Source organism: Dermacentor andersoni, chromosome 4 (assembly GCF_023375885.2).
Source record: "Dermacentor andersoni chromosome 4, qqDerAnde1_hic_scaffold, whole genome shotgun sequence".
Taxonomy (NCBI): domain Eukaryota; kingdom Metazoa; phylum Arthropoda; class Arachnida; order Ixodida; family Ixodidae; genus Dermacentor; species Dermacentor andersoni.
Genome location: NC_092817.1, coordinates 197,893,742 through 197,919,117, shown reverse-complemented (window position 1 = coordinate 197,919,117; position 25,376 = coordinate 197,893,742). Strand labels below are relative to the sequence as shown.

At 48.8% G+C, this 25,376-nt stretch overlaps 9 pseudogenes; all 9 read left to right on the top strand.

The window, feature by feature from the left end:
• Positions 1–1,356: 1,356 nt before the first annotated feature.
• Positions 1,357–1,475, top strand: LOC126532480 (5S ribosomal RNA; annotated as a pseudogene).
• A 1,490-nt stretch (positions 1,476–2,965) lies between these two features.
• LOC126532557 (5S ribosomal RNA) lies at positions 2,966–3,084 on the top strand (annotated as a pseudogene).
• Positions 3,085–4,582: 1,498 nt separating this feature from the next.
• LOC126532562 (5S ribosomal RNA) lies at positions 4,583–4,701 on the top strand (annotated as a pseudogene).
• A 1,497-nt stretch (positions 4,702–6,198) lies between these two features.
• On the top strand, positions 6,199–6,317 carry LOC126532575 (5S ribosomal RNA; annotated as a pseudogene).
• Positions 6,318–7,816: 1,499 nt separating this feature from the next.
• LOC126532587 (5S ribosomal RNA) lies at positions 7,817–7,935 on the top strand (annotated as a pseudogene).
• Positions 7,936–14,246: 6,311 nt separating this feature from the next.
• On the top strand, positions 14,247–14,365 carry LOC126532553 (5S ribosomal RNA; annotated as a pseudogene).
• Positions 14,366–19,694: 5,329 nt separating this feature from the next.
• On the top strand, positions 19,695–19,813 carry LOC126532541 (5S ribosomal RNA; annotated as a pseudogene).
• A 3,194-nt stretch (positions 19,814–23,007) lies between these two features.
• On the top strand, positions 23,008–23,126 carry LOC126532504 (5S ribosomal RNA; annotated as a pseudogene).
• A 504-nt stretch (positions 23,127–23,630) lies between these two features.
• On the top strand, positions 23,631–23,749 carry LOC126532517 (5S ribosomal RNA; annotated as a pseudogene).
• Positions 23,750–25,376: the final 1,627 nt, after the last annotated feature.

Here is a 25,376-nt window from a genome sequence, read left to right as displayed (position 1 = left end):
AATAAATTGGGGCAAATCCCTAGGCCTGTGGCACGGGAAATGGGAGTCTGCACCGGAGAACTTCGCGAACCTCAACTGGGTCAAAACGCCGACGAGGTATCTGGGCGTTCCTCTCAATAGCTACAATAGTAGCGATGAATATTGGAGGAGCCAAGCCGATGAAATGAAAGAAAAGGCGGACAGATGGAAGGATGTGAAGCTGTCAATTTTTGCAAGGGCGACAGTCTGTAATATGTTTTTTGTCACGAAGTTATATTATGTCATGCAAGCGTTGTATTGCTCGAGAGCAAATGTGCAAAGGCTGCACAGAGTGTTTGCTGTTTTCATCTGGGGGTCAACATGGGAAAGGTGCAGCCGAACAAATTTGTTTAGAAGAGTGAAAGACGGGGGTGTGGGTTTGGTTCATCTTTTTGTTAGACAACTAGTAAACCGATCCTTGTTTTTTCGCGATGTGCGCCATCCTTTTCTGCGCACAGTATGCCAGCTCAGGTTGAGCGGTGCTTTGCCGGCACATGTCGTTAGTACGGCATGCGTTACCGGATCACTTCGTGGCTTCTTTAAGGAAGTGGCCGACAGCGTAAGGTTTCTTTCTGTTCGATTTTCAATGGATTACCTTTGCGAAGTCAAAAGGAAAAGATTGTATAAAGATGTGTGTGACATTGTTTTCCCAGTGCCGTTATACAGAGCCATTTACAGTGGAGGGCCAGGACTTGATGTACTTAAACGCGTAAAACGCATGGAGGTGCCACCAGGGGTAAAAACGTTTTTTTTTAAGCTTCACACCGGTACGCGCTCAGTGAAGACTTTCATGGAAGAGCGAGGTTGTATCGTACCATGGGGAACGCATTGCTTGATCTGCAAAAAGCAGGAAACCATAGATCACGTTTTCTTGGAATGTTGGGAGGGCTTCTTTTTCTGGGACGTCTTAAAGCGAACCCTGAAAAAAGAGTTACCGGTGGACCCCCAAGGGATAAGGTATCTGACAATTAAGCATGATGACGGGGTTCCATATGATTTCATTATGTTAAACGCTATCCACTGTATATGGCGGGCTCGTATGGCAGGGTACGATTGTGATCCTGACGCTAGGCCCGCTCGCGTTTATTTCAGAGAATGTATCTCGCGATTCATAGAAATACAGAAAATGCAACAATGTGTTCCGGAATGGCTGTGGAGGCTAGAACCTCTGACAGCCATGAAGGAATTTTAAGTAGACAACGCCTGTCCAATAGGGACAGACGGCTTTGTTGTACGGTGTGACTCTGTTCTTTCCTTTTTGTTTGTATTGCAATTGTGATACTGTAATGTGTTGAAACTGCACGTTCGGCGATAAAAGCGGTAATAAATAAAAAAAAAAAAATTGGCCATACCATGCTGAATACGCCGGTTCTCGTCCGATCCCCGAAGCTAAGCAGCATTGGGCTCGGTCAGTACTTGGGAGGGAGACCACCTGGGAACACCGAGTGCTGATGGCACCCTTCTTTTTGCTTTTTTTATTGCGTGCTTCTGTGACTTATCTTTTTTTTACACTCACGTGTGGGTGGTTTTCTTTACTGTTACGTTCAACTAGCGCAGCCTACTGGTAGAGCCAACGTCGAAGTGCAAAAGCAATATGCAAGCCGCTAAGCGATTGTACGTGCAGTGACGGTGGTAACCGGTATAAGTAATGGTGCAAAATTTAGTCGCACAAACTGCTAACCGTTTACCTATTACACCCGTATCCAGCTCAGTGACAATCAATAACTTGGCGCATTGCTAGCGCCAAACGTGGGCTGCAGCGGACGCAAATCGTTGCGCTCGTCCTCTTGTTTTATTGCGAGCTCGACTCGGCAGCGACTAACCACAGCAAACGGAGCAATCCACGTACACGACGTGTGCCTGTACTGTCAACGGAAAGACAGTGCCGCGTACGTGCTGTAGCAATACGTTGCGAATGCACATAGCACGATACAGGTGCAGTCGTAAACATAGCATCCCTGCCGTCGGCCATACCATGCTCTCTCGCCGCTTGTCGGGGCCTCCGCTAGACCCACTCCCCCATTCTAGTACACTCTAGCGCTGATGGATGAACAAAAGTTTGATGCGGTCGAAATAGCGGTCGGCTTCGAAACTCTTACCAAGACGTTGCTTTCAAAGCTTAGGAAAGTGAAAAGACAAGAAGTACGACTGAGGAACAAGCTCGACAATGGCGTACAATTGACAAAAGACTTCAGAGATCAAACATTGAAGAACAGGGAGAGCCTTGTTGATGCGGCAAAATCTTTACATGCTTATACAGCAGGAGCACGAGTGGCGGCGGCCGTTACGGTGGAGTCTTCGGAGGAGGACGATACTGCTCAAATAAATCCCAAAATGGCATCGGTTATTGCCGAAACTAAAGAGAAGATAGAGACGTGGCTTTCAGCCTGGCAAAAGCCAAGGAACAGCGGGCGACCGTCACACAGGGTGGAAGAAAGGAAAGCCCAAGGCGAAGGCAAAAAGGCCTTAGAGGACCTTATCGAATTTTTCAATACTTTGTAGGACTTTTAAAAACGGGAAATAAGGTCTACTTCTCAAAACAGGTCCAATATACTTCCGAGAAGCTGCCACTGTACCCTTTGTCCCACCAATGAGGAGGTCATTCTGAACAAAAGCGAACCTTTAGGTGAAGTTTTTGACTGTAGGTAGAGCAAATGTCCCAGGGCTCTGCCGCTTTGTCACAGCAGAGAAGCCATGGCAAACCTGTTTGGCAGGTCTGTCGCCACTTTGACAGGCAAAGAGATTTATGACTACATGACAAATTATAGATTGGAAGAAATGAAACGACAGGAGAGCCAGTTTCTATGTATCAAGAAATCTCAGATGAGCCAACAAAAGAAAAACTGGCAGGGACTGAGGATTCGAAAAGTCCATCCAGACCAGAAGAGACGAAGGAATATATGACTTGTATTACAAAAACAAATTCTCTTTGCAAAAAGGAAAAAAAAAAATCGGCCATACCATGCTGAATACGCCGGTTCTCGTCCGATCCCCGAAGCTAAGCAGCATTGGGCTCGGTCAGTACTTGGGAGGGAGACCACCTGGGAACACCGAGTGCTGATGGCACCCTTCTTTTTGCTTTTTTTTATTGCGTGCTTCTGTGACTTATTTTTTCTTTTTTTTTTACACTCACGCGTGGGTGGTTTTATTTACTGTTACGTTCAACTGGCGCAGCCTACTGGTAGAGCCAACGTCGAAGTGCAAAAACAATATGCAAGCCGCTAGGCGATTGTACGCGCAGTGACGGTGGTAACCGGTATAAGTAATGGTGCAAAATTTAGTCGCACAAACTGCTAACCGTTTACCTATTACACCCGTATCCAGCTCAGTGACAATCAATAACTTGGCGCATTGCTAGCGCCAAACGTGGGCTGCAGCGGACGCAAATCGTTGCGCTCGTCCTCTTGTTTTATTGCGAACTCGACTCGGCAGCGACTAACCACAGCAAACGGAGCAATCCACGTACACGACGTGTGCCTGTACTGTCAACGGAAAGACAGTGCCGCGTACGTGCTGTAGCAATACGTTGCGAATGCACATAGCACGATACAGGTGCAGTCGTAAACATAGCATCCCTGCCGTCGGCCATACCATGCTCTCTCGCCGCTTGTCAGGCCGTCCGCTGGACCCACTCCCCCATTCTAGTACACTCTAGCGCTGATGGATGAACAAAAGTTTGATGCGGTCGAAATAGCGGTCGGCTTCGAAACTCTTACCAAGACGTTGCTTTCAAAGCTTAGGAAAGTGAAAAGACAAGAAGTACGACTGAGGAACAAGCTCGACAATGGCGTACAATTGACAAAAGACTTCAGAGATCAAACATTGAAGAACAGGGAGAGCCTTGTTGATGCGGCAAAATCTTTACATGCTTATACAGCAGGAGCACAAGTGGCGGCGGCCGTTACGGTGGAGTCTTCCGAGGAGGACGATACTGCTCAAATAAATCCCAAAATGGCATCGGTTATTGCCGAAACTAAAGAGAAGATAGAGACGTGGCTTTCAGCCTGGCAAAAGCCAAGGAACAGCGGGCGACCGTCACACAGGGTGGAAGAAAGGAAAGCCCAAGGCGAAGGCAAAAAGGCCTTAGAGGACCTTATCGAATTTTTCAATACTTTGTAGGACTTATAAAAACGGGAAATAAGGTCTACTTCTCAAAACAGGTCCAATATACTTCCGAGAAGCTGCCACTGTACCCTTTGTCCCACCAATGAGGAGGTCATTCTGAACAAAAGCGAACCTTTAGGTGAAGTTTTTGACTGTAGGTAGAGCAAATGTCGCAGGGCTCTGCCGCTTTGTCACAGCAGAGAAGCCATGGCAAACCTGTTTGGCAGGTCTGTCGCCACTTTGACAGGCAAAGAGATTTATGACTACATGACAAATTATAGATTGGAAGAAATGAAACGACAGGAGAGCCAGTTTCTATGTACCAAGAAATCTCAGATGAGCCAACAAAAGAAAAACTGGCAGGGACTGAGGATTCGAAAAGTCCATCCAGACCAGAAGAGACGAAGGAATATATGACTTGTATTACAAAAACAAATTCTCTTTGCAAAAAGGAAAAAAAAAAATCGGCCATACCATGCTGAATACGCCGGTTCTCGTCCGATCCCCGAAGCTAAGCAGCATTGGGCTCGGTCAGTACTTGGGAGGGAGACCACCTGGGAACACCGAGTGCTGATGGCACCCTTCTTTTTGCTTTTTTTTATTGCGTGCTTCTGTGACTTATTTTTTCTTTTTTTTTACACTCACGCGTGGGTGGTTTTATTTACTGTTACGTTCAACTGGCGCAGCCTACTGGTAGAGCCAACGTCGAAGTGCAAAAACAATATGCAAGCCGCTAGGCGATTGTACGCGCAGTGACGGTGGTAACCGGTATAAGTAATGGTGCAAAATTCAGTCGCACAAACTGCTAACCGTTTACCTATTACACCCGTATCCAGCTCAGTGACAATCAATAACTTGGCGCATTGCTAGCGCCAAACGTGGGCTGCAGCGGACGCAAATCGTTGCGCTCGTCCTCTTGTTTTATTGCGAACTCGACTCGGCAGCGACTAACCACAGCAAACGGAGCAATCCACGTACACGACGTGTGCCTGTACTGTCAACGGAAAGACAGTGCCGCGTACGTGCTGTAGCAATACGTTGCGAATGCACATAGCACGATACAGGTGCAGTCGTAAACATAGCATCCCTGCCGTCGGCCATACCATGCTCTCTCGCCGCTTGTCGGGGCCTCCGCTAGACCCACTCCCCCATTCTAGTACACTCTAGCGCTGATGGATGAACAAAAGTTTGATGCGGTCGAAATAGCGGTCGGCTTCGAAACTCTTACCAAGACGTTGCTTTCAAAGCTTAGGAAAGTGAAAAGACAAGAAGTACGACTGAGGAACAAGCTCGACAATGGCGTACAATTGACAAAAGACTTCAGAGATCAAACATTGAAGAACAGGGAGAGCCTTGTTGATGCGGCAAAATCTTTACATGCTTATACAGCAGGAGCACGAGTGGCGGCGGCCGTTACGGTGGAGTCTTCGGAGGAGGACGATACTGCTCAAATAAATCCCAAAATGGCATCGGTTATTGCCGAAACTAAAGAGAAGATAGAGACGTGGCTTTCAGCCTGGCAAAAGCCAAGGAACAGCGGGCGACCGTCACACAGGGTGGAAGAAAGGAAAGCCCAAGGCGAAGGCAAAAAGGCCTTAGAGGACCTTATCGAATTTTTCAATACTTTGTAGGACTTTTAAAAACGGGAAATAAGGTCTACTTCTCAAAACAGGTCCAATATACTTCCGAGAAGCTGCCACTGTACCCTTTGTCCCACCAATGAGGAGGTCATTCTGAACAAAAGCGAACCTTTAGGTGAAGTTTTTGACTGTAGGTAGAGCAAATGTCCCAGGGCTCTGCCGCTTTGTCACAGCAGAGAAGCCATGGCAAACCTGTTTGGCAGGTCTGTCGCCACTTTGACAGGCAAAGAGATTTATGACTACATGACAAATTATAGATTGGAAGAAATGAAACGACAGGAGAGCCAGTTTCTATGTATCAAGAAATCTCAGATGAGCCAACAAAAGAAAAACTGGCAGGGACTGAGGATTCGAAAAGTCCATCCAGACCAGAAGAGACGAAGGAATATATGACTTGTATTACAAAAACAAATTCTCTTTGCAAAAAGGAAAAAAAAAAATCGGCCATACCATGCTGAATACGCCGGTTCTCGTCCGATCCCCGAAGCTAAGCAGCATTGGGCTCGGTCAGTACTTGGGAGGGAGACCACCTGGGAACACCGAGTGCTGATGGCACCCTTCTTTTTGCTTTTTTTTATTGCGTGCTTCTGTGACTTATTTTTTCTTTTTTTTTTACACTCACGCGTGGGTGGTTTTATTTACTGTTACGTTCAACTGGCGCAGCCTACTGGTAGAGCCAACGTCGAAGTGCAAAAACAATATGCAAGCCGCTAGGCGATTGTACGCGCAGTGACGGTGGTAACCGGTATAAGTAATGGTGCAAAATTTAGTCGCACAAACTGCTAACCGTTTACCTATTACACCCGTATCCAGCTCAGTGACAATCAATAACTTGGCGCATTGCTAGCGCCAAACGTGGGCTGCAGCGGACGCAAATCGTTGCGCTCGTCCTCTTGTTTTATTGCGAACTCGACTCGGCAGCGACTAACCACAGCAAACGGAGCAATCCACGTACACGACGTGTGCCTGTACTGTCAACGGAAAGACAGTGCCGCGTACGTGCTGTAGCAATACGTTGCGAATGCACATAGCACGATACAGGTGCAGTCGTAAACATAGCATCCCTGCCGTCGGCCATACCATGCTCTCTCGCCGCTTGTCAGGCCGTCCGCTGGACCCACTCCCCCATTCTAGTACACTCTAGCGCTGATGGATGAACAAAAGTTTGATGCGGTCGAAATAGCGGTCGGCTTCGAAACTCTTACCAAGACGTTGCTTTCAAAGCTTAGGAAAGTGAAAAGACAAGAAGTACGACTGAGGAACAAGCTCGACAATGGCGTACAATTGACAAAAGACTTCAGAGATCAAACATTGAAGAACAGGGAGAGCCTTGTTGATGCGGCAAAATCTTTACATGCTTATACAGCAGGAGCACAAGTGGCGGCGGCCGTTACGGTGGAGTCTTCCGAGGAGGACGATACTGCTCAAATAAATCCCAAAATGGCATCGGTTATTGCCGAAACTAAAGAGAAGATAGAGACGTGGCTTTCAGCCTGGCAAAAGCCAAGGAACAGCGGGCGACCGTCACACAGGGTGGAAGAAAGGAAAGCCCAAGGCGAAGGCAAAAAGGCCTTAGAGGACCTTATCGAATTTTTCAATACTTTGTAGGACTTATAAAAACGGGAAATAAGGTCTACTTCTCAAAACAGGTCCAATATACTTCCGAGAAGCTGCCACTGTACCCTTTGTCCCACCAATGAGGAGGTCATTCTGAACAAAAGCGAACCTTTAGGTGAAGTTTTTGACTGTAGGTAGAGCAAATGTCGCAGGGCTCTGCCGCTTTGTCACAGCAGAGAAGCCATGGCAAACCTGTTTGGCAGGTCTGTCGCCACTTTGACAGGCAAAGAGATTTATGACTACATGACAAATTATAGATTGGAAGAAATGAAACGACAGGAGAGCCAGTTTCTATGTACCAAGAAATCTCAGATGAGCCAACAAAAGAAAAACTGGCAGGGACTGAGGATTCGAAAAGTCCATCCAGACCAGAAGAGACGAAGGAATATATGACTTGTATTACAAAAACAAATTCTCTTTGCAAAAAGGAAAAAAAAAAAATCGGCCATACCATGCTGAATACGCCGGTTCTCGTCCGATCCCCGAAGCTAAGCAGCATTGGGCTCGGTCAGTACTTGGGAGGGAGACCACCTGGGAACACCGAGTGCTGATGGCACCCTTCTTTTTGCTTTTTTTTATTGCGTGCTTCTGTGACTTATTTTTTCTTTTTTTTTACACTCACGCGTGGGTGGTTTTATTTACTGTTACGTTCAACTGGCGCAGCCTACTGGTAGAGCCAACGTCGAAGTGCAAAAACAATATGCAAGCCGCTAGGCGATTGTACGCGCAGTGACGGTGGTAACCGGTATAAGTAATGGTGCAAAATTCAGTCGCACAAACTGCTAACCGTTTACCTATTACACCCGTATCCAGCTCAGTGACAATCAATAACTTGGCGCATTGCTAGCGCCAAACGTGGGCTGCAGCGGACGCAAATCGTTGCGCTCGTCCTCTTGTTTTATTGCGAACTCGACTCGGCAGCGACTAACCACAGCAAACGGAGCAATCCACGTACACGACGTGTGCCTGTACTGTCAACGGAAAGACAGTGCCGCGTACGTGCTGTAGCAATACGTTGCGAATGCACATAGCACGATACAGGTGCAGTCGTAAACATAGCATCCCTGCCGTCGGCCATACCATGCTCTCTCGCCGCTTGTCGGGGCCTCCGCTGGACCCACTCCCCCATTCTAGTACACTCTAGCGCTGATGGATGAACAAAAGTTTGATGCGGTCGAAATAGCGGTCGGCTTCGAAACTCTTACCAAGACGTTGCTTTCAAAGCTTAGGAAAGTGAAAAGACAAGAAGTACGACTGAGGAACAAGCTCGACAATGGCGTACAATTGACAAAAGACTTCAGAGATCAAACATTGAAGAAGAGGGAGAGCCTTGTTGATGCGGCAAAATCTTTACATGCTTATACAGCAGGAGCACAAGCGGCGGCGGCCGTTACGGTGGAGTCTTCGGAGGAGGACGATACTGCTCAAATAAATCCCGAAATGGCATCGGTTATTCTCGAAACTAAAGAGAAGATAGAGACGTGGCTCTCAGCCTGGCAAAAGCCAAGGAACAGCGGGCGACCGTCACACTGGGTGGAAGAAAGGAAAGCCCAAGGCGAAGGGAAAATGGCCTTAGAGGACCTTATCGAATTTTTCAATACTTTGAAGGACTTATAAAAAAGGGAAATAAGGTCTACTTCTCAAAGCAGGTCCAATATACTTCCGAGAAGCTGCCACTGTACCCTTTGTCCCACCAATGAGGAGGTCATTCTGAACAAAAGCGAACCTTTAGGTGAAGTTTTTGACTGTATGTAGAGCAAATGTCCCAGGGCTCTGCCGCTTTGTCACAGCAGAGAATCCATGGCAAACCTGTTTGGCATGTCTGTCGCCACTTTGACAGGCAAAGAGATTTATGACTACATGACAAATTATAGATTGGAGGAAATGAAACGACAGGAGAGCCAGTTTCTATGTATCAAGAAATCTCAGAAAAACAAATTCTGTTTGCAAAAAGGAAAAAAAAAAAAATCGGACATACCATGCATTCTGCTTCCGGCTCCCGAGCTGAACGGATCGCGGGATCATGGGCTCCAATGGAGGGGCATATGCGGCTGTTAGCCGCGGGAACAGGCTTTCGACGGAAGAAGATAAGGATTACCAGATAATTTTGCCTCGGCTACCGACAGGACGTATTGTTTTAAACACAGTTTTTTTGCACGGCGACGCTCGTGTTCGCCCGTTTCGTGTAGAAGATTTTCGAGACGCGCTTCAAGCTGTTGGTATGCTCTCTGGCGACGTCGCCCTTAGAGCATACCAAATCAACCATGTATGGGCGGTGACGATGAAGACATCCGAGGCTGCCGAAAAGCTGGCGGCCCTGAAGGAGCTGCAGGTGAAGGGGCGTCGCTGCCTGGTCATCGACCCCAAGCAACAACAGGTGAAGCTTCGTATCCACTGGTTTCTGCATGGGGTGGACGACGAAGACGTCAAGACCGCGCTGGCCTCCTTCGGCAAAGTGACGGAAGTGACCCGGGAGCGCTGGCGAGTGGATGGCGTTTCCGACAAGGGCTCGACGACCCGAGCAGTGCTGCTGCAGCTGAAGGCAGGAATGAAAGTCGACGACCTGCCCCACCAGATCCGCGTCGCCGGCGAACTTGCGCTGGTGGTAGCCCCAGGACGTCCCATGCAGTGCCTGCGCTGCCGGGGCTCTGGCCACGTTCGTCGTGAATGCAAGGTTCCCCGTTGCTCGCGGTGCAGGCTTTTTGGACACAACGACGCGGACTGTGTGCGTTCATACGCTGTAGCCGCGGGTTCGGCGGAGAGCGAGCCGTCGACGTTAGACCTTGTAATGGACGTGACCGAGGCGGAGGAAGCGGCCACGGGAGCTGGAAACGGCAAAGTGGCGGCAGAAACCGGCGCGACGACCAAGCAAGCCGAAGGAGGAAGGAATATCCCTCCCCCCAAAGAACCAGCAGCTACAGTCGAGAGCGTGAAGACGGCCCCGCAAGAAAATGAGAGCCACCAGCCAGTTACGGATGCAACGCAGGCAGAGGCGGACGACAACGCGACCCCTGCTAGCGCCCGCGTCGAATCCGTCTCGGCACCGGTCAAGAGATCCCTGCAGCACGAGGAGAAAGTCGACGGAAAGGCCGGCGGTGACTCCGAGGCACCACCCGCTAAGACGCTACCTGGAAGGCGCTCCACCCTCAAGCCTAAGCCGAACCTGGAGACTGACCGTAGGCTTACCCCGAAGCCGACCAAAGAGGAACCCGGGCGACGGCCACCGGATGGCCACGGAGGCGTCTAGCGGTCAGCTAGACGTTAAGGTGAGCACCATGCTCCGGGCCTTCTCCCCTCCGGTTTTCACCAATAATGGCTACCAACCCGTCGCTTAGCCTCGGCACGCTAAACGTTCGAGGTCTGGCCGCCAAAAGGAAACAGAGTCAGGTTTACAGACTACTAGTGGACCACGACCTCGACGTTTTAGCCGTGCAAGAAAGCAAGGTAGACGGCGAGGAGGAGACTGGGAGCATGGTGCAAAGGTTCACGTATAACTACTATACGGTAGTGAGCCACGCCATAGGGACTTCGGCAGGGTGTGTGCTGTTCGTGAGGAAGCTCCCTGGTCTTGTTATAGATGGTTACCTCTCCTGTACTTCTGGTCGACTTGTCTTTTGTGACTTCAGCTATTGTAATGTCCAATGGCGCGTGTTTTGCATTTGTGCGCCTAATACTGTGCAAGAGAGGGCAAATTTCTTTTTGAGTTTAAAGCATCATTTACATGTGCAAAAAATGATAGCCTGTGTAGGCGAATTCAACTGCGTATTGAAAGCTGAGGATAGGTCTACGCGTCGCGTGGTTTGTGACAAAAGTAGTGATATCCTGGCGCAGATTACACACGAATTCGAATTAGAAGATATCGCAGAATGTTTTCGCGGTCACGGACACGTAAGCTACACTCACTTTCAGGGCACAAGTCACGCACGCTTAGACCGTATCTATCTTTCATATGATTTAGTTGAAAAATGCCAGTGCTACACAGTTATGGCCATATCATATTCTGACCACTGCCTGGTAAAATGCACGGTGGGCAGGAAGAAAGAACGAAACAAGTTCGTCTGGGAACTGTGGAAATTGAATGCAGAGCTGTTACAGGATGAAACTTTTAACGAAAATGTAGTGGCTGCTCTGAATTCTTTTGGAGCAGACAGTTCTACGAAATTTGGCGAGGAATGGGAGTTGCTGAAGCAAAGCATTAAATTGAAGGCAATCGAAAGAAGTAGCGTACTGCGATATGAACAAAAGGCCAGAGAAAAGGATTTAACAACATTGCTAGAAAAATTTGCGAAGCTTGAATGCATGCAACCTGGCGCCTATCAACAAGATATGCGCGCCGTTAAGAAGAAGCTCGAGGTATTCGACGAAGATCGCTTCCGAGGTGCGCTAGTGCGAGCCAGAGCAGAAAGGCTATCATGCGGGGAAACGCCAACGAAAAGAGCACTGGGGCTAGAAAAAAAGCACTCGAGACGTAAGCAGATTGAGGCTATCGAATATGAAGGGGTGGTATTAACGGATAACAACGATATAGGGCGTGCTTTCTTTGAGCATTACAAAGAACGTTTTGCATTCAGGCCTGTCAACATGCACGATCTCAAGAAATTATTTTTGCAACGAATCCCACAGCTGTCGAGTGAGGTTAAAGAAACCTTAGAACGACCATTAGCAGAACATGAAGTGATGAAAGCCATCGAAGACCTGAATCCTGGGAAGTCGCCAGGTCCAGACGGTCTTTGTGCCGCTTGGTACAAATCGTTCAAAAGCCACGTAGCTCCTATCTTAACAGCAGTTTTCAATGAAGCATATGAACTGAAAATACTTCCACCATCCTTTGGCCAGTCCCATACAGTACTAATACCGAAAACAGAAGAGACCGAAAAGCTCAAGCAACTTTCCTCCTACAGACCCGTAGCGCTTACTAACTGCGACTACAAAATATTGATGAAGGTATTGGCACGACGGGTCCAGTCAGTTATTCAGGAAGTAGTCGGCCCACACCAGACGTGTGGTATTCGTGGAAGAACCATTTTCACTAACATCCATAAAATGAAGTGTGTGCTGGAGTGTTGCGACGCCATGTGCGATGCAGTAGCCATCCTCCAGCTAGACTTGGAGAAGGCGTTTGATTGTGTTTCTCACGACATATTCCTTACCATCCTTGAACACGTTAATTTTGGCCACATAATCGCTGAAGGGGTGACCATGGCGTACCGGAGCTGCTATACCAGACTTATAATTAATCAGATGTTGGGGGCCCCCATTAACGTGAAGCGCTCCGTTCGCCAGGGTTGTCCACTCAGTCCACTCCTGTTTTGTGTCTACATAGAAACGCTATGTGTGGCCATCATCGAAAATGAATGTATTAAGGGGTTTAGTCTTCAATCAGCAGAAGTGAAGCTACTGGCATACGCTGACAATGTGGCTGTGTGCTGTAAAGACAAACAAAGTGTATTGAATACTGTTAATATCGTCAAAAAGTTTGGTAACGTCACTAACAGCTACGTTAACTGGCAGAAATGTTTGGGGTTTTGGCATGGAAGATGGGCGTCTACACCAGACCACTTTTCGAACGTAAACTGGGTCACGACGCCAGTTAAGTACCTTGGAGCACCCCTTGATGCCTACAAGGACAGTAGCGAGTACTGGAAGGAGCGTACAAAAGAACCAAAAGAAAAAGCCGACCGATGGAACGCCTGCCACTTGTCAATGTTCGCGAGAGCTACAGCGTGCAACATGTTTCTCGTGTCAAAGATCTGGTACGTAATGCAGGTCCTACAGTGCTCTCGTATTAATGTGCAGAAACTGCACCGCGTGTTCGCTGTATTCGTGTGGGCATCGAGCTGGGAGCGATGCAGCCGAGATAATCTCTTCCGACGTGTGAAGGATCGTGGTCTGGGGTTGGCGCACCTTTTCTTGCGTCAACTGGTGAATAGATTCTCCTTCTTTCGAGATACAAACGACCCATTTCTGCGCACGGTGATCCAAATGAGGCTGTCAAGATCACTTCCCGAATTCGTTGTAGGTACGGAAATAATGCCAGGACCAGTCCGTGGTTTCTTTCGGGAAATAGTTCAGAGTGTTTCTTTTTTGCGTGTTCGTTTTTCAAGTGCATAGTTGTGGAGTGTAAAACGGAAAAAGTTATACCGTGATTTATGTGACAGTGTTTTGCTGGTACCTATGTACAGAGCCCCGTACAGTGGAGGCCCAGGCCTAGATGTATTGAAAAGGGTGAAGAAGATGCCAGTTCAACCAGCCACTAAATCGTTCTTTTTTAAATTACACACCGGTACTCTACCTGTTAAAATCTTCCTTGAACAACGTGGGTTCTACAAGCCATGGGGAACCCACTGCCTTATATGTAAAAAAACAGAAAGCATAGATCACGTCTTCATCCACTGTTGGGAAGGGGTCTTCTTCTGGGACGTGTTACAAAGGACTCTAAAAAAGGAGCTACCTATAGATCCCCACGGAATCAGGTTTCTGCCAGTATATGACGACGAAGGTTTCCCGTACGACCTGATCATGCTTACGGGCCTCCACTGTTTATGGCGCGCAAGAATGGCGGGTTACCATTGTGACCCGGATGCCCGACCGGCGCGTCTGTACTTTTGTGAATCCATGCAACGGTATGTGGAAGTGATCAAGTTGCAACAGCCTGTTCCTGAGTGGCTGTCGAGGGTTGAACCCCTTACAGCACTAAAGGAATTTTAATCCGACAACGTCGTGCCACAGTGGCGGACGGCAGCGAATGTAAATATTACTGTTCTTTGTTCCGTTTGTGTATTCATCCCTTTTTGCTTCTTTGGTCTTTGTTTATATCATTTAGGAATTTGTGTTGTGATATGTCGAGGACTGGCAATAAAGAAAAAAAAAATCGGCCATACCATGCTGAATACGCCGGTTCTCGTCCGATCCCCGAAGCTAAGCAGCACTGGGCTCGGTCAGTACTTGGGAGGGAGACCACCTGGGAACACGGAGTGCTGATGGCACCCTTCTTTTTGCTTTTTTTATTGCGTGCTTCTGTGACTTATTTTTTTTTTACGCTCACGTGTGGGTAGTTTTATTTACTGTTACGTTCAACTGGCGCAGCCTACTGGTAGAGCCAACGTCGAAGTGCAAAAGCAATATGCAAGCCGCTAGGCGATTGTACGCGCAGTGACGGTGGTAACCGGTATAAGTAATAGTGCAAAATTTAGTCGCACAAACTGCTAACCGTTTACCTATTACACCCGTATCCAGCTCAGTGACAATCAATAACTTGGCGCATTGCTAGCGCCAAACGTGGGCTGCAGCGGACGCAAATCGTTGCGCTCGTCCTCGTGTTTTATTCCGAGCTCGACTCGGCAGCGACTAACCACAGCAAACGGAGCAATCCACGTACACGACGTGTGCCTGTACTGTCAACGGAAAGACAGGGCCGCGTACGTGCTGTAGCAATACGTTGCGAATGCACATAGCACGATACAGGTGCAGTCGTAAACATAGCATCCCTGCCATCGGCCATACCATCATTCCACCTCCGGCTTTCAAGCGTAACGGACGCGGGATGGCTTGCTCCCATGGAGCGGTTTCGGCGGCCCAGGCGGGCCGCGGTAACAGGTTTTTTGCTTCTACTGCCGAATATTATCAGGTTATTCTACGCATCGTCGCGAACACCGTTTTCATGCACGGCGACCCAAGAGCTCGGCCCTACCGTGTCGAAGACTACCGGGACACTTTGGCCAATCTAGGTGCGCTCCCCGACGTTTTGGCGTTGGGGGCGTATCAGATGAACCACGTGTGGGCTGTAACAATGACGAGTGCCGACGCCGCTCAGAAATTGCTCACCGCTGTCAACGTGAAGGTAAAAGATCGCCCATGTTTGCTCATCGATCCGAACAACCGAGAGGTTCGCTTAAAGCTACACTGGTTGCTGCACGGCGTGACCGACGAAGACATTCGTGTGGCCCTGACACCCTACGGGAAAGTGTTGGAGGTGACGCGGGAGAAGTGGCGTGTGCAAGGCGTCACTGAAAAAGGCTCGACGACTCGCTCAGTTGGACTGCAATTGCATGGCGACGTCAAAGTCGACGACATTCCACACCAGCTCAAGATAGCCGGAGAGCTGACTCTCGTCGTTGTTCCAATCCGCGCTCCGCTCTGTCTGCGCTGCAAGAGCACCGGGCACATACGTCGGGACTGCAAAGTACCTCGCTGCAGTCGTTGTCGCCGCTTCGGCCATGAGGACGCGGATTGCCCAAAGACGTACGCCAGCGCGACCGGACCAGTCCAGGCAAACGATGCATTGGACCACCTTATGGATGAGGCAGACTCTGAGGAAACAGGAGTGTGCCGAAACCCGACTACTCAAGAGGGTACCCCGAAAACTCCACAGGACGCCCTCCTTGAAGCTCCAGGGAAGCCCGAAGCCGGGCTTCTGCATGAAGCTGTGGAGGACCGGAGTAGGAAAGCTGCTCCAAGTAGTACCGGCCACACTTTTTCCGGCGGAGCTGTAGAGACTACTCCCGAGGCAGTGCCGATGACAGGCATCGATAGCGACAGTGCCAGTGCGACCGCAAAGCGGCCCCACGAAGCAGGCGAAAAGGAGAAGGGGCCCAGCGCCCTCGCAACGGCGAGCCGCCTGCGAAAACGACTCCCGTGCGGCGTCTTTCCCATCGGCTTCGGCCGAACACATCGACGGAGCGCAAGATGGCGGAAACGCCACCTTTGCCTCCCTGAGGACTGCACCGTGACAAGACACCCAGGAAAAAAAGCGCAGTAGTGAGGTGAGCGTCATGCCCCCGGGTTCTCTCCGCCTCGCAATGATGTCTATGGATAGGTCATTTCGTGTGGCCACTTTAAACGTACGTGGGCTTGCCTCAAGGAGGAAGCAAAGTCAACTCTATCGACTAGTTAGCGAACATGACCTGGACATTCTAGCAGTACAGGAGACGAAAGTTGAGGGCGACGACGAAACCGGGGGCATGGTGCGTCAAATCTTAGTTTGATACTGTGTTATTGTGAGCCATGCTGTGGGAACTTCTTCCGGGTGCGCTTTGTTCATCCGACATAGTCTTGGAGCAAAAGTAGAAGCTGTGACGTCATGCCCGTCAGGTCGGCTTATTGTCTGCGATTTTTTATTATCGTCATTGGAATGGCGTGTTATTTGTTTGTACGCGCCGACTGTCGCTGAGGAAAGACGCAGATTTTTCGATCAGCTAAAACAGTATACCCAGTGTAATAGGCTCCTCATTATTGCCGGTGATTTTAACTGTGTTCTTTCAGCCCGTGATAAAACTAGCGCCCGACCGTACAAGGATGCAAGCACCATTGCCCTAAGCGATATGATAAGGGACGATGGTTTGGAAGACGTTGCTGAGTGTCTCGGTGGTGGGAGGACTACGCAGTACACCCACTTTCAGGCAGCCAGCCACGCCCGTCTTGACAGAATGTATGTGAGCCTTGATTTGATACCCCTTTGTAAGGAGTACCACGTGAGCGCACTTTCATTCAGTGATCACTGTTTGGTCAGCTTTTTAGTAGCAAGCACGAAAGAAAAGAAAAAGGGCTTCGAGTGGCAACTATGGAAATTTAATTCGAAATTACTAAGCGACGAAATGTTTACAGCGGATGTAACGAAGCAAGTTGAAGAAATGAATGCTGTTGATAACACGACATCTGGTGAAAAATGGGAGAACTTCAAGCAGGCGGTTAAAATCAAGGCTTTAGAACGTGCGAGCGCTATATGCAGAGAAAAGGGAGCAGAAGAAAAACAGATGCGCAGGAATTTAGAAAAATTGATCAGTGAGGAATGTAGGATGCCCGGCATGTTCATGGACGATATTCGCGCACTGAAACATAAAATAGAACAGTTCGATATCGAAAGATACCGCGGTGCTTTGGTGCGGGCAAGGGCTGAAAGGCTGATAATGGGAGATGTACCGTCGAAAAGAGCGTTAGGCTCAGAAAAGTGGCATGCGCGCCGCAATCAGATAGCGGAAATCGAATATTGCGGAAAAGTTAGCGACGCAGCAGAAGATATCGAGCGTGCTTTTTTCGAGCACTACAGTGGTTTATTCACTTACTGCGCAGTCGACATTGATCGTTTTAAAAAGGACTTTTTGTCGTTGATGCCAAGGCTAGATGAAAGTACGAAAGAAACATTGGAGGAACCAATTTCGGAAGAGGAAGTGAAAAGTGCTATTGAAAGTATGCATCCGGGGAAGTCCCCTGGCCCTGATGGTCTAACCTCAGCCTTTTATAAATATTTCAAAGGTGCGATCTCACCAGCCTTAGCGGATGTATATAACGAAGCATTCCAGCTCAAAGTACTACCCCCGTCCTTCTCATCTTCCCACACTATTCTTATACCCAAGTCAGAAGATCCCGTTGCATTGCGAAGAGTAACTTCTTACCGCCCAATTTGTCTCACTAACGGAGACTATAAGATAATGATGAAAATCTTAGCAAAGAGGTTGCAGACTGTCATTGCGAAGCTTGTGGGGCCGCATCAAACGTGTGGCATTAAAGGCCGAACTATCTTCTCAAATATACACGTAGCACGCAGTATCCTCGAATGTTGCGATGCCATGGGTGCACGAGTGGCAATGCCTCAAATTGATCTCGAGAAAGCGTTTGACCGGGTGCCTCATGACATTCTTTTGTGCATTCTAGATTATGTGAATTTGGGTAGAATAATTAGAGAGGGGGTTGCCATGGCGTACCGGGACTGCTCGACGCGGCTCATTGTCAACAAGCCGTTGGGAGCGCGAATCCAAGTTAAGCGGTCGGTGCGTCAGGGCTGCCCTCTCTCGCCGCTGTTGTTTTGCTTGTATATAGAGTCGTTTTGTTTGAGTGTCATGGAGAATGACTGTGTCCGCGGGTTTAAACTGCACGAGGTTGAAGTCCGCCTCTTGGCTTATGCAGACGATATTGCTGTGTTTTGCACTGATTTGGACAGTATAACACAGGCTCTCAAATGTGTTAAATGTTTTTGTGCTGTGAGCGGCAGCGCGGTAAACTGGGGTAAGTGCCTGGGATTCTGGCACGGGGATTCGCGGGCGGCCCCAGACACTTTTGCCAACATGAGTTTCGTTAAGACTCCGGTGAAATACTTGGGTGTTCCCCTTCAGTGCTACAAAGACAGTGAGTCGTACTGGAGGAGTGAAGTGGATAAGCTGCGGGACACAGTAAACAAATGGAATGGCTGGAATTGGTCTATGTTTTCCAGAGCTACAATTTGCAACATATTTTTAGTGAGCAAACTTTGGTACATCCTCCAAGTCTTGCATTGCTCAAGGGTAAACATCCAAAAAATTCACCGGGTGTTCGCAGTGTTTGTGTGGGCATCGTCTTGGGAGAGATCAAGTCGCACCAATTTGTTTCTTCGAGTTCAAAATGGAGGACTTGGATTGTCACATTTGTTTTTGAGACAGGTAGTCAATCGTTTTTTTTTCTTCAGGGACGAAAATAACCCGTTTTTATACACTGTCTGCCAACTTCGCCTGGGCAAACACTTGCCCGAAATGGTTGTCTCAGCGGGCAGTTTGCCAGGGGGTGTGTATGGTTTTCTACGTGAAGTTGTGGCTTCATGCAGGTTTTTGTCGGCGCGTTTTTCACTTCAATATTTGAGTGACGTTAACCGGAAAAAACTGTACAGGGACCTGTGTGATGTTGTTCTTCCCGTGCCTTTATAGCGGTCTCTCTACAGAGCTAGCCATGGGCACAATGTTCTGACGCGTGTTAAGGCGATGCTAGTACCGTCAGGCGCTAAGACGTTCTTTTTTGAATTGCACTCCGGAACGCTGACTGTCAAACCATGGCTGGCTGAAAGAGGTTTCTTTGTTCCTTGGGGCACTCATTGTACAATTTGCAGGCAGGAGGAGACAATTGAACATGTCTTTCTGCATTGTTGGGATGCCGTTTTCCTCTGGGATGTGCTCCAGCGCACAATCAAAAAGGATTTCCCCCTAGATGCGTATGGGATTCGCTACTTGCCAATAGAAAGTGATGATGGTACCCCATTCGATGTGATCATGCTTATGGCCCTGCACAGCATTTGGAAATGTAGAATTGCGGTAAGGCATGCCGATCTCGATGCAAGAGCGGCTCGCCAGTATTTCAAAGAAAGCATACGGAACTTTGTAGAGGAACAAAAGTTGCTGGAGTGCATCCCAGAGTGGTTGCCACGAGTGGAATTATTATTGGCGATAAGGGAATTTTAGCACAAGCGCAGCCGCACAAGTTCTGCGGTCGTTTTCAATATATTGAGAGTGTGCCTTTTGATTATTTGTGAATGTGGAATTTTTATCCGGACCAACGACCGGCAATAAAGAAAAAAAAATCAGCCATACCATGCTGAATACGCCGGTTCTCGTCCGATCCCCCAAGCTAAGCAGCATTGGGCTCGGTCAGTACTTGGGAGGGAGACCACCTGGGAACACCGAGTGCTGATGGCACCCTTCTTTTTGCTTTTTTTTTATTGCGTGCTTCTGTGACTTATTTTTTTTTCTTTTTTTTACACTCACGTGTGGGTGGTTTTATTTACTGTTACGTTCAACTGGCGCAGCCTACTGGTAGAGCCAACGTCGAAGTGCAAAAACAATATGCAAGCCGCTAGGCGATTGTACGCGCAGTGACGGTGGTAACCGGTATAAGTAATGGTGCAAAATTTAGTCGCACAAACTGCTAACCGTTTACCTATTACACCCGTATCCAGCTCAGTGACAATAACTTGGCGCATTGCTAGCGCCAAACGTGGGCTGCAGCGGACGCAAATCGTTGCGCTCGTCGTCTTGTTTTATTGCGAGCTCGACTCGGCAGCGACGAAGCACAGCAAACGGAGCAATCCACGTACACGACGTGTGCCTGTACTGTCAACGCAAAGACTGTGCCGCGTACGTGCTGTAGCAATACGTTGCGAATGCACATAGCACGATACAGGTGCAGTCGTAAACATAGCATCCCTGCCATCGGCCATACCATGCTGAGATTGGCATAGTATAAAACGGCAAACAAGATTTCATGAGCGACGCAATCAAAAGCCTTCTCGAGGTCAATCTGTAAAATGGCAATCCGACCATTACAATCATCACAGCACTCAAGTACACTGCGCGCTTTGTGAATATTAGTAACAATAGTCCGGCCTTTAATCCCACATGTCTGGTGAGGCCCGACGATGTCCTGTATCACTGACTGCAATCTTCGCGCCAATATCTTCATAAATATTTTATACTCGATATTGGTGAGTGCTATGGGACGATACACCGTAACAGATCTTAATATCGCTGCATCATCAGTTTTAGGAATGATTACTGTGTGTGACGACCCATAAGACGGAGGCAATGTGTTCCATTTGTAAGCTTCGTTAAAGATTACATTCAATACAGGGCTAATTTCGTGCTTAAATTCTTTATAAAAAGCGGCGCTAAAGCCATCTGGTCCAGGCGATTTTCCGGGGTTTAAGTTGTCTATGGCCTGTTCAACTTCGGATTCTGTTATCTCTAGTTCCAATCTTTGTTTTCTTTCGTCGTCCAGTCGGGGTATAGCACGCAAGAACTCAGTCCCAAATGTGGTAGCGTCTACTTTGTGGTGCGAGAATAGCGCCTGGTAATGCTCATGAAAAGCTGCTTTGATGTCATCTATGTCTGTTGATAAGGTCCCGCGCCATTCTATTCCGTCGATGTGGTTCCTTTCAGCACGTGCTTTTTCTAACCCTAGCGCTCGTTTCGAAGGCGCTTCACCTGCAGCTGTGTCTTCAGCCCTTGCCCTCACCAGGGCTCCCCGATAGCGTTGCTCTTCAAGTTGCTCTAACTGTTGTTTCACTTTTCTTATGTCTTCTATTCATTTGCCCGGTGCCTGAGATTCCTGCCTGAGCAGTTTATGAAGAAGCGTCTTTAACTCAGTCTCTTTTTGTTTCTCTGCGAAATGAATACAGGTGGCCCTCTCTATTGCCTTTATTTTTTGTATTGTTATTTTTATCTCGGATCTGTAATCTGCGAGGGGGTCGCCCTGGCGTAACGTAACTGCACGACCAGATTGATCGTGAATAAGAGTTTAGGGGCTCCCATTAGGCTGCAACGTTCTGTGCGTCAAGGCTGCCCCCTCAGCCCTCTATTGTTTTGTATCTACATTGAAACCCTGTGTATGACATTGATTGAAAACAATAGAATTACTGGATTTAAGCTTCAAGCAGTAGAAGTGAAGCTGCTGGCTTATGCAGATGATGTCGCTGTTTTTGCGGAGGATCATGGGAGCATAATTGAGGCTGTCAAATGTATCCGTAAATTTAGCCATGTCACTGGTAGTGGAGTTAATTGGTCGAAGTGCCTCGGGCTCTGGCATGGATCGTGGCCAACAAAGCCAGATCATTTTGCCAACGTGCATTGGGTGACGACCCCAGGCAAGTACTTGGGCGTCCCGCTCGATGCCTATCGTGATAGCGAGCAGTACTGGAAAGGGCAGGTCAAAGACACACGGGAGAGAGCTGAGAAGTGGAAAGGCACTAACCTTTCCTTTTTTGCCAGAGCCACCGTTTGTAACCTTTTCTTTATCAGCAAGCTTTGGTACGTAATGCAAGTATTGCACTGTTCACGGTCAAATGTTCAGAAGCTACACAGGATTTTCGCCGTCTTTGTCTGGGCGTCGGAATGGGAGCGCTGCAGCCGGACCAACTTGTTCAGGCGGGTAAAAGACGGGGGACTGGGATTGGGCCATCTCTTTGTACGGCAGTTGGTAAACCGGTTCTTGCTCTTTAGGGACGCAACTGACCCTTTCTTGCGCACGGTATGTCAAATGAGGCTGAGTAGACGGCTGCCAGAGTATGTAGTTTCAACCGAAGAGTTTTCGGGAGGGATTCGACGGTTTTACAATGAAGTTGTATCGAGTGTCCGATTTCTTTCAGCGCGCTTCTCGAATGATTACCTGTCCAGTGTGAACAAAAAGAAACTGTATTGTGCTTTGTGCGATGTTCTTTTTCCAGTGCCATTGTACAGGTCGTTGTACGGTGGAGGCCCAAGCAGCGATGTTTTAAAGAGAGTAAAGAAAATGCAGGTCCCGCCAGGAACCAAAACCTTCTTTTTCAAATTACACACGGAAACGTTACCAGTTAAGAAGTTTTTGGAGAGAAAAGGAGTTTATTTACCGTGGGGAATGCACTGTTTAATTTGCAAGCAGCGAGAGACAATAGATCATGTTTTTTTACACAGTTGGGAAGGCGTGTTTTTCTGGGACGTACTGCAGAGGACACTAAAGAAAGAATTTCCACTAGACCCGTATGGCATTCGTTACTTAAGCATAGATAATGAGGACGGGGTGCCTTTTGACCTAATTATGCTCTTGGGCCTCCACTGCATTTGGCGCGCGAGAATGGCAGGATACCATGCCGATAAAGATGCGCAGCCTGCACGAATGTATTTCAGAGAACAAATGCACTGGTTTGTCGCCCTCCATAAAGCGACAGAGGAACCACCCGAGTGGCTCCCAAGAGTAGAGCCGTTGGTGTATTTGCGCGAATTTTGATTAGACTAAGCCAGTACGATACTGGTTGAATACGTGCACACACAGCAAATGTATATTGTACTTTGGTTTGCGTTACAGTGATTACTCTCTATTGTGAAAAGTTATGAACCAGAAATCTGGCAATAAAGAAAAAAAAATCGGCCATACCATGCTGAATACGCCGGTTCTCGTCCGATCCCCGAAGCTAAGCAGCATTGGGCTCGGTCAGTACTTGGGAGGCAGACCACCTGGGAACACCGAGTGCTGATGGCACCCTTCTTTTTGCTTTTTTTATTGCGTGCTTCTGTGACTTATTTTTTTTTTTACACTCACGTGTGGGTGGTTTTATTTTCTGTTACGTTCAACTGGCGCAGCCTACTGGTAGAGCCAACGTCGAAGTGCAAAAACAATATTCAAGCCGCTAGGCGATTGTACGCGCAGTGACGGTGGTAACCGGTATAAGTAATGGTGCAAAATTTAGTCGCACAAACTGCTAACCGTTTACCTATTACACCCGTATCCAGCTCAGTGACAATCAATAACTTGGCGCATTGCTAGCGCCAAACGTCGGCTGCAGCGGACGCAAATTGTTGCGCTCGTCCTCTTGTTTCTTTTCGAGCTAGACTCGGCAGCGACGAACCACAACAAACGGAGCAATCCACGTACACGACGTGTGCCTGTACTGTCAACGGAAAGACTGTGCCGCGTACGTGCTGTAGCAATACGTTGCGAATGAACATAGCACGATACAGGTGCAGTCATTAGCATAGCGTCCCTGCCATCGGCCATACCATGCTGAATACGCCGGTTCTCGTCCGATCCCCGAAGGTAGGCAGCATTGGGCTCGGTCAGTACATGGGAGGAAGACCACCTGGGAACACCGAGTGCTGATGGCACCCTTCTTTTTGCTTTTTTTTATTGCGTGCTTCTGTGACTTATTTTTTTTTTTTTTTACACTCACGTGTGGGTGGTTTTATTTTCTGTTACGTTCAACTGGCGCAGCCTACTGGTAGAGCCAACGCCGAAGTGCAAAAACAATATGCACACCGCTAGGCGATTGTACGCGCAGTGACGGTGGTAACCGGTATAAGTAATGGTGCAAAATTTAGTCGCACAAACTGCTAAGCGTTTACCTATTACACCCGTATCCAGCTCAGTGACAATCAATAACTTGGCGCATTGCTAGCGCCAAACGTGGCCTGCAGCGGACGCAAATCGTTGCGCTCGTCCTCTTGTTTTATTGCGAGCTCGACTCGGCAGCGACGAACCACAACAAACGGAGCAATCCACGTACACGACGTGTGCCTGTACTGTCAACGGAAAGACTGTGCCGCGTACGTGCTGTAGCAATACGTTGCGAATGATGCACATAGCACGATACAGGTGCAGTCGTAAACATAGGATCCCTGCCATCGGCCATACCATGTCTACGGACACGCGGACGCTGACTGCGTCCGTACCTACGCGTCGGCTACCGGGCTGGGAAAGACGGACGAGAACGCGGAACTCATGGACGTCGTTGAAGCCGAGGATGCAGCGAGGGGAACGGACGAGGCGGGCAAGCAGACGGGGCCACTCAACTCGTCAGCGTCTACCGGCGGAGACGGCCTCACTGGGGATGGTTCAGCGAGCCAACAACCAGCGGATGACTTGCCCAGGTCAAAAGAGACATCCGGAAAGGATGGGGAGAACACTCCGGAGCCAAAGGTCGTCGAGCCCAAGGGTCCGAACGAGCTGCAACCAGACAAGAGTGGTGCCCGTACGCCGACCAGCATCTCCGCTGCGGCGAAGCGTTCCCACGCCCAAACCAGCGCCGACGGTGACCAGACGGCGACGCCAGGAGCCGAGGAGCCCCCGGCAAAGGCGCCTCAAGGCCGGCGTTCATCGCTTCGGCCGCGCCCTAACGTTCCGGTGGACAAGCGTGCCGGAAATTCGTTGTCCCTAGGACACGCTCATGTTCTTCCCCCGGACACAGGCGGCGATGGCGGCGTCTAGCCTCGTGCTAGACGCGAGAGGTAAGCACCATATTTCCGGTCTCTTCACCTATTGTTAAAATGGCTCCAACGTGTCCGTTGAAAGTCGCTACTCTAAATGTTCGAGGACTGGCAGGGAAAAGAAAGCAAGGCCAGCTTTACCGGCTTATAAGGGAGCACGATATTGATGTGCTAGCCGTGCAGGAGACGAAAGTCGATGGTGAAGAAGAGACCGGCGTTATGGTGCGGCGTTTCACGTCTAGGTTTCATGCCGTAGTCAGTACGGTGGGCACATCCGCTGGCTGTGTCCTTTTGGTTAAGAAGTTGCCGGGGCTAGAGGTGTATGCAATTTATTCGTGTGTGTCGGGCCGGTGTGTTGTCGTCGATTTTTCGTTCAACAACAACGAGTGGCGTATTGTATGCTTGTACGCGCCCAATAAGGTGGATGAAAGGGCTCAGTTTTTTCACCACATTTAAGAGCGTCTATGCAAGGGAAGACAGCTCATAGTTATGGGCGATTTCAATTGTGTCCTCAGTGCGCGGGATAAAA